Below are 12023 nucleotides of genomic sequence, written 5' to 3'. Positions count from 1 at the left end.
GTTTGTGCTCCTGTTCTGCCTTAGATTAAGTTAAATATTGTTTGTAGATGATACAGATAAATCGACTCAACCATGAGCCTGTCTGGATGGTTAAAAGGATGCTGTTTATTTCTCTAAGAGGTTGCTCAGTTGAGTAAGAGGGCTGCTGGACTATTGCCTCATTTCACACACAGCCTTCCTATTTATTTCAGGACTTGACTTCAGAGAATGCACTTAACTGGTTTGCCTGGTTGTCATCTGTCAAACTTCTATTGGACTTAAGTACTCCAATGGCAGTGAACTTGTCATTTCCCTCCCTCCTGACCCCCGTGCCAAGGTTGGTGAAGCAATCTCTGGCTACTGCTTCAATGGAATATGAACTCAGTGTGTGAAAGATTGATTGATTAATTAGAAAATTAGGAGAGGTTCTCAAGCTTCAACTGCATAAAAGTGTAATAGATGAGTGACAGGGAACAGTTCATCCCTGTGTCCATCAGGCAAAGAAAACAATGAAAAGAGATTTATGTAAAGCAGTTGGAATGCAGATTAGCCATTTAAAGGATGAACTGGTAATTACTGTGAAAATTCTTAAAATCTTTGATTGTAGAAAGGATACTGGATTCAAGAATATGCTTAGTCATTTATTAGCTATGTAACATTAAAAATAATTGTTGATCATCTTAGCTTCTCTCTATAGAGTGCTCTGAGGTATCAGCTGAATTCATGAGATTGTTGTCAGGACAAAAATTAGGTAATGTATGAAGACCCTGGCACAAGGTTTACATGTACTTGCTTTACATGTTAGCTCCCACCTTTCGTTTTTGTTTTTTCACCTTAATATTTAATTTCCTCTTCCTATTCAAATAAATAAAACAGGCTTCCAAAATTAGAAATTGAGATGATGAAGGCTTGAACTGGGGTGGTATAAATGGAGAAAGGAAAGTGCGAAGGATTGAGAAATATTAAGAAAAATTGGATGGACAGGATTTGGTGTGTGAATGGTGGCCAAAGTTAAGAAATAAGAGGTGGGATTCGCAGAGATTGGACATGTTGGAGGCAGGGGTGGTGTGTCACACTATCCAGACAGATTGACACACTAACAATAATGTAATCAGAGAAAGGACTGTCTTCTCATGTGTGATATTTTTTAAGTGTCTGGAAAGTGCATTTATTATTCCTAACAATATTGTTCTTTATTTTTCTAATTAGACTAAAAGTTCCAAGAGCATAATAATGGTCTTATACCCTTATTGGTTTCACCAGTGTGTGTACTGTGAAAAAGTTGTATGGTTAACACCAAATACTCATGAAACACATGGGAAATTAATGTAGACTGAATATGTTACACAAAGGAGTTGTTTCTATATCCCAGTAGCGCCACACATACCCTAATGCTCTACTGGCTTAATGCAAATGGTAAGTGAGGTCTGGGATCCATGATTGGCTGTATGCTAGCAAATCCTGATCCTCAAGATTTCCTTTCTGATTAAAGGTTATCACTGATTGCACCTAAAGGAATCAGCCTAGGACCAAAGGCTGCATATTTGCACTAAGATAAATGAGTGTTCTGTCCACAGTCTGCTTTGGCTTCACAAAATCATAATTTCTCCACTGGTCTCTGAGGGCATGTATGACATGTACCTCCCAGAGGAATGTTGGATGAGGACAGGAGGCAGCAGTTTGCTCTCTGCTCAGGATACAGCATGGAGCTGAAGACCTGAGCTCAGCCAGCTTGGATGACATCCTTCTGGGTGCAGACCCTGAGTTATAACTTTAAGAACTGTACCAGTTCCAACTTTCTGTACAAAAGATGCTTGGGGAAATACTTTAATATTGAGCACACAGATTTCCTCAATTTTAGTTCTGTCAATTTCTACAAAGCATCTCCCTCAATGAAATGTGACCCAAATGTGATCTTCAAAATAATTCTTTAAGTATTAACACCCTATTCGGGTGGACCTGCCACTGAGATTGTCTTAGGTTCCATCCTTCTCACCAACTCCTGTCGTACACATATGCAAATGATGTTGTCATAGTCTACCCCGAATTCCCCAGTCTTACATCTTAAAAATTACTGGGACTTATAAACTGTCAGGTGAGCACGACATTTTTCAAAATGAAAGATATTATTTTGAAAAAAGTATATAATACTAAACTGTATTTTGAGAGCAAATATTGAGGGTTCATTCTGGAATCATATTCTTTTGGCATAAATCCTCAATTTGATATTTAATAGTTTAGGGTTTCCTTTTTTAAAAAAGATTTTATTTATTCATGAGACACAGAGAGAAGTAGAGACATAGGCAGAGGGAGAAGCAAGTCTCCTTCAAGAGCCTGATGTGGAACTTGATCCCAGGACCCTGGGATTATGACCTGAGCCAAAGGCAGATGCTCAACCACTGAGCCACCCAGGTATCCCAGTTTAGGGTTTCCTAACCTCAGTTGCATTGGAATTTTGGGCCAAGTGATTCTTTGTTGTGTGTGTGGGGCGTCTGTCCTACATTGTTGGATGTTTAGTGGCATTGCTAGCCTGAATTTCTAGATATGAGTATCACTTTCCCAGTCATGATGATTAAAAATGCCTCCAGATATTGCCAACTATCTCTTGGCTTGAGAACGGAATAGAAAGGGAGGTAATTGCCCTGGGAAGAGAACCATGGCACTAACAGTGACCTTAGAGAATATTTAAACCTCTGTGGAATTCTTTTTAACTGTTAAAAATATGTATAAAGAACCCAACTTATATGGTTGTGAAAAGATATAACAAATAAACTCATTAGAATACACTTGGTATAAAGTGAGAGAACAATAAATATTAGTTGCTAGTATTAGTTATTTATCATTGTTTATTTATCAAAGAGTAAGTATAGTTGGAGTGTAGAGGTAGGTCATGCTAAAATTGGGGGAAAACGTTTAAGTTGTTTTCCCTAAATTTTTATAAAAAGCTTGAATCACAGATTTAGAAAAACCAGATCTATATAGTCTAAGGTGTTCATTTGAGTAACAGTGCCAGGTTCTGCCCTACTAATCCTTGAGGTAAATTTCTGATTTTTAATTCTAATATCTAAACAATTCTTTCATAGAAACCTTGCATAAAGCCTTAACTTGAATGTAAAAAAAATGACTAAAAATTTATTTCTCTTAAAAATGTATTGAATTTCAAATAATTAAATTCTTAATCCTAAGTGTCCATTAAATATACAGGCCATTCAGGAATTCTCTGATTTGTTCCCTTGGAAAATCTTCCATGGCCTAAGAGCACGATCCAAGGGGATCCAAGACAAACTTCATAAGGTATATAAATCTCCTGAAATTACAGGAGAAATCTTGAGTGACTGTGCATTTTGGCAGGTTCCATAACATTAATCCAGTTCTCAAAGGGCTTCATCACTACCCTAGAGAACCACTGTTGAACTTGTTGAATTAGAATGGAAGTCAGACTGGTTGTCTGCAGAATCCACCATGGACCATAAGCATGATGATCTTGGTCTCTGGACTTCAATTTTCCCATCAGCAAAATGGGTATGGTTTAATTAAATGATCTCCCAAGTCCCATTTCATTCTATCATCCTATAACTAAAAAAATTAGCCCTTATAAATCCTACCCTACTTATAGGACTACATTATTTTAACCTTATCACCTTATATTAGTATAACCTTCCCAAAGTATTGTCAACCTAAATCTTCTCTAGAAACATTTACTTCTCAGAATTCTCAGATTCATCATGGTAATTTTGATAATATTCATATTTTTAGATTTTATTTTGCTATGTACAGAAAATATACAGTCATGAACTAGGTTTATGAAGTGTTTTATCAGGTGACAGATATCATAAGTAGCAAGAAAGTCAAGACAGCTTAAAGACACCTGTCTAGCTTGGTGCAGAGCCTTATGGGCTCTTAGGAACCCAGTCTTGATTTTCAGCAGGAAAGAAAGCAATGAAGTGGATATGCTTTTCACTGCAGAAAGTTTCGTTTGCCCCCCAAAGGCACTTCTCTGGAAGTACCCATTGGGGTCCTTGGATGATGTTGACCATAACCCTGTTGCTTTGATTTGGGGAAAACTCATAAAGCATGAATTTCCTGGTTTTGGTGTTCCCTCAGTACCCAATAACAGAGGCTGTTCTTTTTCCCAAAGAGTAAGTGGTGCACTCACTCATATTAAAAAAAAAAAAAAAAAAAGTCAATTCTCAGAGACACATTAAGCTCAATGGTGAAATTGTAGAAAACAATTATTAATTTTTTTCTCAAGATCATTAAGTGGGAAAATAATTTCTGTTTAAGAATCAATTATCAAAAAAGAATCAATTATTAATTAATAAATTATCTTTACTCATTAAAGATTATAATAGTACTTTTATTTTTATTAATTCTATCATAAAACTCAACTTGGGGAAACCAAGAAAACAATCTCAAAAGGCTAACACTATAGACTTATATTTTATTATTAAAATAATGTATTTAGGGGATATGAATTGTTGCTAGTGTCAACAGACCCTGTCTAACCCAAAGATGAAAGGTTTAGGTCTATGATATATTGATCTCATAGTTTATGGTAGTATTTTGCCTCAGACTTTGGTAGCTGTAGAAAACCAGAGACAATCAAATATCACCAAGAAACAAATTTTGGTTGAATAATAGAAACTAGTTGGAAGTTATAGTAAGGCACATGTCATTTCATTTAAATTGAAAATTAATAATTTCCATCATTCAGCAATAATAGGGTGACTAGCCTTCCCAGTTTGGTCAAAACTGAGGGGTTCCCAAGATGTAAGGACTTTCACTTGTGAAGCCAGAAATGTTCTTGGAAAAGAGGACAAGCTGGCCACTCTAACAGTAGGTTGAGAAAGCTTTTGAAGCAATGTGTGCTCCATCATTAGAGATGATCAAGTAGTGAGGCTGACCTGTTCTCCGTGATGTGCCAGAGAAGCTTTTGTTTTTTGGGAAGGAGAATGAGTCAATAACCTCGATGGGAGTTAGTCCAAATCTGAGGCAGTGAGAGAATCTACAAAGAAAAATAGTCTGCGGTAGAGCCAACCTCATTGCTAAATCCTCTGGAATTATAAATCCTTCCATATTTAAATTCCACATTTAGAATTCAAGTGAGCTGAATCTCCTAAAATAATCTCTAATCCCCTGGGAGAATTTCTGCATAAAGTTATCCATCAAGAAAATATTTTGTACAGAGGCAGACATTCAGCATATCTACAATGAGAAAAGCGAAGACTTTGAAATAAAAGGATTTACTCTTGAGTTCTAAACCTAGCACTCAGTATATTTAGACAAATTGTTTAATCTTCTTGATAATTGAGTTTCTTACTACTTATATGAGAAAAGAATATCTACTCTGCCTATTTTATGGGGTTGTTGGGAGGATCGTACAAACCAATGCATATCAAAGCATTATAAACTATAAAGCACATCCATTTTCACTGAAAACTTTTTAAAACATAGTTCTCCCTTATCATTCTGAGATGTTGACAAAGCTGGTATTGTGCTTTTGAGCCAAATGGGTGTGGACAAATTACATGATTTAAAGTAGGCTAAACTATAGTAACAAAAAGATGGCATAGTATGTAATAAAGCAATCTCAACTGGGGATTATTATTGGCTGGCATTAATCTTTCATCACAGTAATTCACAGACCCAGGTACCTACCAGCTTGTGACTGGAGCTCTCTAGAGTTTCATTGCCATCCCCATCTAGTTGGAAGAACAGTGAATATAGAAAATGAAGTCAGCACGCTTGCTTCTTAAAAGTTTTGGTTTGGGTACTAGCCCAGTCTTATCTACTCAAATATGCCATAAGCAGAACAGTTAATGGAGAGTATGAAGACAGCACACTTGCTTCTTAAAAGATTTAGTTCTTGGTACCAGCTTAGTCTTATCTACTCAAATATGCCCTAAGCAACTGGAAAATGCCTAGATGAAACTAACAATAGATATTATTTAGATCCCTAGTCTCATTTAATTACTTAATTCTGCTTTTATAAAGAACTTACCATGTTGCTAAGTACTGGATACCCAACAATAGAGAAAATGTGGTGCTTGTCTTCAAGGAGATCACAGACAATATTGATTTATTTTCCTTGGTTTTTCCAAAAGTTTTTCTTTCTTCCACTTGGTCCCTGTCAGTCCAATATGCATAAACATTTAAGCTGTTCACTTGAACTCTGTGATAAAAGTGTGGCTTCACCTTACAAAATCAGCCCATGTTACTCTGCATGTGTGAGGTAATAGGATATTGCCTTAAATAAAATAAGCTCTAAGCTCCATGGGTAGACTTCTTTATTTTTATTTATTTTTAATTTTTATTTATTTTTAGATTTTTATTTATTCATGAGAGACACAGAGAGAGAGAGAGGCAGAGACACAGGCAGAGGGAGAAGCAGACCTGGGCCAAAGGCAGGAACTAAACCACTGAGCCACCCAGGGATTCCCCCAGTAGAATTCTTTATTAAAGAGCTATACCTCCTCCTTTTTAGTGTTTCCCACCACAGAATATTCAACACAATTATTAACTCTACTGTTGCAACTTCGTGTTCTAAATCAATCCCAGGGGTTCTACAGCAAGGTTCTCCACTGGAAAAGGTAGGTTTGGGCATGAAGACCCCAGCATTCTCTGCTTATCCGACATCATGTCATGTTTCACTGAGAAAGCCTGGTGTTTCTATGTCGTATTTGTGCTGCACATATCGAGCTGCCACATAACACTTCTTTTGAACAAAGGTTCTCACTACTTAAAAATAATTTTTAAATGACTTAAATATAATCACTTAGGAGACCACCTCATTCCTTCTGATCCCAAACTGTTTGTACTAGATCTTATCTCCCTACTTTCAAACTCTTGACTCCACAGGCTACATCTTTGATCCTACCTTCAGATCTTTGAAAATTGGACATATGTTCTGACTCTACTTCTTGGCTTTTCACATAGGATTTCTCTTACTATGCAATCAGCCTCCTTTCTCCCACCATCTCCTAAAAAAGACCAGGTATCCTCTATTATCTACGGTCAGAACCTGTAACTCTGATTATGTCTTTTTGCATCACCTTAGCTGGTTCCTGGTCACAACTGTGCCAGTCCTTTCTGTATCATGGACAAAAGGACTGAACATTGACAAAATTTCTTTGGATTGATTCTAGGAGATCCCTTCACATGGCTCTGAGGCTACCTTAAAACCTTGACTGCTTACAGCAATTCCTTTTTCTTTCCCAATTGTGATTCTCCAGGCACCAAGCTCTTTGTCTTCTATGGAGGAAAATACCTACTTTAAAAAGAGCCAATGCCTATGTTTCAAAGGCTGACTGAAATTATGTTACTGACTGAAATCTCTACTATGTCTATATTTGCCTCTTTAAATATGGTAAATATCTTGCCCACAGAATCTGCGGAATTCTTGTCTCTTGAGACATATGAAATTGAACTGGACCTGGTCCTCAAAAAGATGATTGTTGTGTTGGCAAGGTGTTCCGGGGATGACCTGGAAGGTCTACTCCAGCTCTAATTTTGATGATGTGATTCTAACCAGATGGGGCCAATGGCGTAGTAGACGTCTATTGATGCTACTTCTGTGCTTTTCATCCTGGGTTTATTCTTCTGGTAACTGTATATTTTCTTTGGCTGGGGCTCTCCATTTGTGATGCACAGCATATGCGTCACAAAAGCCCTTTGTGTCTCACATGGAGCAGGCTGCAAAGGGTTCATGAAGAAACTGAGCAAATCAGATGTCTGCATCTACATTTTCATGTTCTCATGGAAACTCTGCGATCTTTCACAGATTGCAGCTTTTAGTGTATTTTATTTATTTGAATATGGCCAAAGACATGACTTCTTAATGTTATGGTGTCATGTCTGTGTCTGAATAAAAATAATAAACGATAGCACAATATCACACCAAGTATGGTTTTCCCTTAATAAGAGAGCAGGATAGTTATTAAACAGTAATTTAAAGATAGTTGGACAGTCCTTAGATAAATATAACTTGCCTAGAGAGCAGATCTTTTATAACTTTAGCAATTATGTATTACACATTACATATTACTTGGAAATATGCACTATCTATACTTCCGTAGGCTTCTTTTTCATCTATTCACACCACACTGGGAAAAGAGGTGAAAAACAAGATGTAATCTATTGGTAATAGGAGCTAAGGGATTTCTTTGTAGCTCATTTTGGGGTTCATCAACACATGACACTATATCTCATCACAGACCCTGCTGTGAACTGAATGGGGAGGCTGACCATAGAGATAAAAGCATTTCTATTTAAAGCAGTTGAACCCTGGACATCTATTGTAGTAGGACACATTTTATCTTTCCTATTTCTTTTCTATACTGAGAAATTACCCATGATACTTGCTGATCTGGTCATCTTCTAGCATTAGGGCTTGCTGATTCCCCATTGCATAGAAAATAAAATCACAATTTCTTAGCCTAATATAGGAAGCTACTTTAAAAAAAAAAAGATTTGACTTATTTATTTGAGAGAGGCAGGGGAAGAGGGGAAGTAGGCTCCCAAGGATCCCAATGTGGGGCTTGATCCCAGGGTCCTGGGATCATGACCTGAGCCAAAAGCAGATGCTTTAAGTGACTGAGCCACCCAAGTGCCCCTAGAAAGCTTTTCTTAATCAGACCTAAAGTCATCTTTTCTATTCTCATTACATATTGATATTTCTCCCTGAATGTTAACCTAAAAAACCTAACACCATTTGTCATTCTCAGTAAACACTTCCTGGTGTATCTCGAAGCTTTTGGTCTACTCTTTCCTTTGTCAAAGTCTTCTACCCAATTCAACTTGCTCCTAGAGATCTCCTATTAATCCTTCAAAACACAACTGAAATGCGATTACCGTTCATTCAAACCATGTATCAGACATCTCCTAAATCTAGGATGCTAGGCTTGTTCTTGCCCTCACAGAGCCAGATTAATCAAGTGGGAAAGATAAACTCAATAAACAACAATTAATTACAACACCACATGCATGTCATGGTTGGATTTGTCTGGGGTGTCTGAGATGACACACAGTGCAATACTTTTTAAAAATCTTTTTTTTTTTACCCAGTTTTGGGACCCTCACTATAGGCCAGTTATTTCTCCTTCTTGAGCAGCTGATAAAATCCAATCCCTATCTGCCTCTGTTCTGGGCTTTCATAATCTAGATAACTAGTATACCTCCCTAAAACTCCCAGGGTCAGGTGCCAGACAACCAGGAACAGCCCCTGGCCTAGAACCTGCTGGAGTTGTTCAAACTATCCAATCCTAAGTTTGCTAACTGTGCCTTGCCCACTTTTTCTCATGGAAACTACATAAAGGCACCACCCACAGTTCTACCTTCTTCATGGCAGACCTCAATGCTTACCTGTGTGGCCCTGCATCACATGCTGACAGGAACTATTGGTATCAAACCTGAAAACCCTTTAAAGTTTCCCTCTCTTGATCTATATCTGATCTCACCATGGCTCACCCAAGCCAATGTGATTTTAGGCATGTGATAGAATCTGCTTTAGTTCCCTGAGCCATAAAATCGATAAAGTAACACTTAGCTCCCTGTAATTTTTCTTTTGGTGAAGTTAGATATTGAATCTAAAACACCTAGTGTAGGGTCCCCTGGATGGCTCAGCGGTTGAGTGCCTGACTTTGGCTCAGGGCATGATCCTGGAGACCCAGGATCGAGTCCCACATCGGGTTCCCTGCAGGGAGCCTGCTTCTTCCTCTGCCTCTCTCTCTATGTATCTTTCATGAATGAATAAATAAAATATTTAAAAAATAAAAATAAAAAATAAAAAAATAAAACACCTAGTGTAATGATGACTAATAATATTAGGCACTTAAAAGTGTTAGTTGCCTTACTTTTCTCCTTCTCACCCTACCTTATTCCTAGAATGTCATTAGAGGTGTTTTAAAACCTTTTAAGATAAGGATAGGAACAAACTCTCTCACTAATGATCTAAGTGCTCACATCTATAAGGAGACTCAAAAAGCTCCTTGTTCAGGGGAATCCCTGGGTGGCTCAGTGGTTTGGAGTCTGCCTTTAGCCTAGGGCATGATCCTGGAGACCTGGGAGAACACAACTTTTTCTCTTAAAGTTATGATCATAGGCCTGCATCCTGGATTTACTTGTTTTGTCTTCTAGATTGCCAGCTCCTTCAGTCAGCTATCTTCTAGATTGCCAACTCCTTCCATCTTTATTCCCTTTATTGCTCATGGAGAATGGCACACAGTAGATGCACAATAAATGCCAAATAGTGGAAAAGTAATAGGTAAGTGAATGGATATCATGAGATTGAACGGGTTTTTATTTTTGGCCTTTTGATAGTTGCTTCATGTCCAATTTTGTACCAAGTTGATTTTCTCAATTATGTGAAATTTAATATAATGTACTAATCCTTTTTTTAAGTTTAAATCATTTCCATATAACTAGTAATTACTTCTTACAAAAAAATCTCCACATGTATTTCTTTTTCTCTAGATCCTGAAAATGGAAATAATCACTAGTGAGTTAAGAACTTATTGCATGTTTTCTTTTAACTGAATGAGATTTCTAGCAGATGTTTCAACTATTAACTATTTTCATCATAACCATATCAAGCCTGGCTATAAGAATACAATAAATTTATCACTATTTAGTTTCCTAAATAGTCTGGGGGCTACGGTATGGGCTTACAGTTATTTCATTTCACTTTGGTTGTATCCAATGACATAATTTTATGTTCAACAATGGAATGATGTTCCTTGGGAAGTAATGGTACCAATTACTGGACATTTGGAGCAATGTTTGATTCAGTTCTAACAGGATATCTTTCATTAGTGGAGAAGTTGCAATTACACTTATTTAATGTCCTTTTTATTATTTTAAATTATTTTTAAAGATTTATTTACTATTTGAGAGAGAGGAGGAGGCAGAGGGAGAGGGAAAATCTTAAGCAGACTCCCTGCTGAGCACAGAGGTCAGCCTGGAGCTGAATCTCATGACCCTCAGATCATGACCTCAGCCAAAATCAAGAGTCGGATGCTTAACCAACTGAACAAGCCACCCAGGGGTCCCTAATGTCCTTATTAGGTATAAAACTTAAGTGATTATTGATACTTTGAGAGAGGATAAACTCTTGAAAATTCTGTTAGTCAAAAGCTGAGTAGGTCCCAATATTGGCATTCTGGAAAATATTTAAATAGTTTCCTTCTATTTGTTTTGGCAATAATGAAATTCAGCTCAGGAAGTTTATGTTAAATCTAATCTCATTAGAGTTTTAGAGAGTTTTTCACCTTGACTGATGGATGATAAAGAGTCAAAGCTTCTGAGATGAACTGTGCCTCTTTTTTATACCACCACCATTCTGCTAAAGAGCACATTTCATGTAAATGGAGGGTTTTATTTAGTGCAGATCCCAATCCAATTTGGATTATTTGTTATCCACTAAGATTGGACCACTAAGAAGAAAAAATACACTAGATAATATTTACAAATATTGACTTCAGTCTAGCCCTTTGGAACTTAAAATATAGTCCCTTGATTTTCCGGCAATAACTCAGAAGGAGACATTTTGGTTGGGCAGTGCACAGTTCCATATTTATAATCTAAAAGTTGGTTTGTGGGGAGGTGCACAAATATGAGTCAAATTATCATTAGCATTTTTGCAAACAGCATGAGGTTTTTAATGACCCCAGATTCAGAAGTATGGAAAGACTGAGCTGTAATTCTAGGTTTTGCACTCACAGTCTTGTTAAATAGGGATAACAAATTCAGTTCCATCATCATTGACTAAATCTGTCTCATGTTTATGACAAGGTCTAAGATATTGCTGGGAGTGGAAGAACTGTAGAAGAGTGAAGAGAGACTAGACTATTTATGGTTCTGGGCAAGTCTTATAATCTTGCTGCTCAGTTTCTGGTTTGTGAGTTCTGTAAAATTAATACAAAGATTGAATGTGATGGTGTATGGGGAAGCAACATGTAATCTGGAAAATAATTTAGGCACTACTACTTAGTCTGGGGTCAAAGGAGAGAGGACTTGGAAAGCAGGTCTGACTAACACCAAGGCATACC

Source organism: Nyctereutes procyonoides, unplaced genomic scaffold (assembly GCF_905146905.1).
Source record: "Nyctereutes procyonoides isolate TBG_1078 unplaced genomic scaffold, NYPRO_anot_genome, whole genome shotgun sequence".
In the NCBI taxonomy this organism is placed as follows: domain Eukaryota; kingdom Metazoa; phylum Chordata; class Mammalia; order Carnivora; family Canidae; genus Nyctereutes; species Nyctereutes procyonoides.
The sequence above is the reverse complement of the archived record's forward strand: the minus strand, read 5'-3'. Positions refer to the sequence as shown.